Source organism: Papio anubis, unplaced genomic scaffold, assembly GCF_008728515.1.
Source record: "Papio anubis isolate 15944 unplaced genomic scaffold, Panubis1.0 scaffold823, whole genome shotgun sequence".
Taxonomy (NCBI): Eukaryota; Metazoa; Chordata; class Mammalia; order Primates; family Cercopithecidae; genus Papio; species Papio anubis.
Genome location: NW_022168454.1, coordinates 1 through 3,610, shown reverse-complemented (window position 1 = coordinate 3,610; position 3,610 = coordinate 1). Strand labels below are relative to the sequence as shown.

The following is a 3,610-nucleotide window of genomic DNA, read 5'->3' as shown; positions in this document are numbered from 1 at the left end:
CCAAATGTCAAAAGAAAGAATTCTCAGCATCATTACTCATTCAGAAAACACAAATCTAAAATGCCATGAGACACCATTACATGCCCATCAGAATAGCCAACATTTAAGAGACAGGAGAAACCACTAGTCTGTAAGAATGCAGAGCAAATATATCCCTTGTTGCTGGCAAGAGAATATGATAGTGCAACCATTCTAAAAGACTGTCTGATAGTTTCTGATAAAGTTAAAAATACGCCTGCTCCATGACCCGGCCATTCCATTACTAGGTTTATACTCAAGAGAAATGAAGGCACAGGTCCATAAAAAGGCCCATAGTACAATATTCCTAAACTTTATTCACAACAGTCAAAAGTAGAAATATCCCAATTGTCCATCAATGGTATTGTATTCATCAATAACATCGAAAAGCTGAGATACATGCCATAAAATGGACGCATCTCAAAACCATCTTTGCATTAAAACAAAAAAACAAAAAACAAAACAAAAAAACCCCAGCAAAGTCAGTATATTCCTTTATGTGAATTTCAAGAAGAAGCAAAAGTAATCCATGGAGACAGAAATCAGAATGGCGATTGCCTAAGTGGGGATGGGGTGAGGACTGACTGTAAAGGGGCTCTAATGACTTTTTGGGCTGGTGAAAATGATGTCCTGTAACTTGATCTGGGTGATGGTTTCTTTCATCAAAATGCACTGGGCTGTGCACTTAAGATTGGCACACTTTGGTCTGTGTGGATTGTATTTCAGTCATTTACTGATAGCAAAAGTAAATAAACAAATAAATAAAAACAGAAATAAAAATTGGGTGTTGGGCAATGACATTAAGTTTAGAATTTCTTGTATTATTTAGGCTTTACTTAAAATTCCCAGTTGGAGTGCGAACTCTCCTCATGTCCTCTCACTTGTTTCTGATTTGACCTTAAAAGGCCAAACCGGGCCGGGCGCGGTGGCTCAAGCCTGTAATCCCAGCACTTTGGGAGGCCGAGACGGGCGGATCACGAGGTCAGGAGATCGAGACCATCTTGGCTAACACAGTGAAACCCCGTCTCTACTAAAAAATACAAAAAACTAGCCGGGCGAGGTGGCGGGCGCCTGTAGTCCCAGCTACTCGGGAGGCTGAGGCAGGAGAATGGCGTAAACCCGGGAGGCGGAGCTTGCAGTGAGCTGAGATCCGGCCACTGCACTCCAGCCTGGGCGACACAGCGAGACTCCGTCTCCAAAAAAAAAAAAAAGGCCAAACCGATGTTTGAAATATCTGAACCAGAAGAACAGTATGGCTATATCGTGTCAATAAGGCTGACTGAGAAGGAGCAGCTCACCTTTTGGGTGTTACACTTGCTCACAGAGGGAGCAAAAGCCGGGTCTTCAAGATGACCGGACCCCAGCGTGCAGGTTAGGGGTTGCTTCTATTCTCACCACTGCACAGAGCTCCCAAGGCACGGGTAAGTTCTAACCTCTCTAGTCGCAGGTAAAGAGCGCAGCCTAGGCAGAGGTTGCAGTCTAAAGGAAAGGAGGAGTGCCACGCCCCAGGAGGGATACTGCCTGGACTCGGACTTGACCCTGGCCACGATGCAGAGTACTAACCAATATACGATCACAGGAAGCCGCCTGCTTTCTTCTTTAAATTTAATATAGGGCTGCTTCGGCCTAAGAGGCCTCATGATTTTCCTTCTTTCTTGGTGTCTCTCCATTTTTCCTCCCTTTCTCCCCACTCTGCTACAGGAGAAAAGATGAGGTTCGTCTCTCAAGGATCCGGTCCTTCCCGCTGAACAAAGCTACTGGGAAGTTTCCTCGCCAGGGTTCCCGCCTCTACCGACTTCCTTGCTCTCCTCCTTGCAGTTCCCCCTTAGACCCACCCCATGCCCCGCTCCCGCCCTGGTGCCCCAAGCACCCACTCAAAAACAGCGCAGCTGAGCCCCTGCAGCTCCACCTGGCAGAAGGTTTACTGGAGGCCTCGCCCGTTGTCCGCCCCACGGGATACCAGGAAATCAATCGGAATAAACGCTTTTTAAAAAGAACTTACTTCCCCTTCGCGACCAGCGTGGGCAACACGGCGAAATCCTGTCTCTATAAAAAATACTAAAATTAGCCCGTCGTGTGGCTCACGCCTGTAGTCCCAGCTCCTTGGGGGGCTGAGGCAAGAAAATCGCTCTGCCCCAGGAGGTCAAGGTTGCAGTGAGCCGTGTTTGTACCTCTGCACTCCAGCCTGGGCGACCAAATCAGACCCTGTCTCACAAACAAAACAAAACAAAACTTCCCCATGGAAAAACAGTTCCTGATTTCTATTTTCAGAGCTCTTCAAAGGACTAAAAACTAAAGGCGACGATGGATTAATTCAAGTCCTAGTCGTGCGCCCTGGTGAGTGCCAGACCCTGTTTCCCGCGAAGGGACCCACAAGAGACCCTCACCACCATCCCTGCCCCGGTGGAGCCCCCGTGCGGGACACAGGATCCGCAGACGGCAGCGGAAGCTCCGCAGCTGCCTCAAAAGCGACTGGCCAGGGTGGGCACAGGCTCCCTCAGTAGATGAAGGCGGCGCAAAGAACGGGAAGAGGCATCCCGGGAGTCCACCGGGCGTCCTGCTTCCCTTGGGTCCCCGAGGCGGCCGCTCGGGCTCGGGTCGCGGACCAGGGCGTTTCCGGGGGCTTCTGAAGCAGGCGAGGGGCAGGGCGGGCGAAGGCCATACGGCTGTCCTTCGTGCTCTAGAATGTCCCAGCGCGCGCGTGTCCAACACCACAATTCACCGCTCTAATCTCTCCAGTTTTCCAAGGACCTGGAACTTACACAGTCATCCTGCCGGGAGGGCCCTGAAGATTGAGGGGATGGGGAGTTTGGTGAGTGCACCCTTCCTATAGCGCCCAGAAGAAGGCACGGAACGTGTTTCTGTGGCGCAATTCGTCAGAGCGTTCTGCTGTTAACGGTAAAGGTTGGTGGTTCGAGTCGGGCCCTGGGCTTTTATTTTAACCTGTTTCTGTTGATTGGACAACCAACTCCTGATTGATCACAAGACACACGTGTCCCCACTTCCTATCCACCTTAAGTCTGAGGCTTAGCAAGGGCCACCGCACGTCATACCTGTCAAACTCAGGAATCCCATAGACCTTAGAAAGGATCTCGCTTGTGGTGTGATAAAAATCTTCCTTGCTCCCATGGCTTGGGTCAGTGAGGTAGACATTTTGTGCTTCAAGTTTTTCATGTTTAATAATAGGAGGCCTATTACAGCAGTATCCTATCCCCAGGATGTGCCTGGGTTTACTGATTGCTCTATCAGTAATGTGACCAATGGAATCAGTCATCCTCATGGTGATCCTCGCCATTGTTCGTGAAAACAGCCTTTCTTCCTCAGTTTGTGCATGATTTATTTAACCCTTTTCAAAATGTTTTTGAAGTGAGGTGCGTTTCACGGTTTTAGCATTACAAATGATGCTACAGTCACCATCACTCTTGTACACATATCTTCGGTCACTCATGCAGCTATTTCTATAGTGTAGAGAACAAGATGTGCTATTTTTACATTATAGAATTTATTTAATGCTTCTAATTTGAGTACATTCTGCAAATTAATCTTTCATGGGAGAGGTACCAAATCGTATTCCAATTTGTTTCCCAATTCC

At 48.4% G+C, this 3,610-nt stretch overlaps 1 pseudogene; it reads left to right on the top strand.

The window, feature by feature from the left end:
• Positions 1-1,239: 1,239 nt before the first annotated feature.
• LOC110743133 lies at positions 1,240-3,593 on the top strand (annotated as a pseudogene).
• The last annotated feature ends 17 nt before the right edge of the window (positions 3,594-3,610 follow it).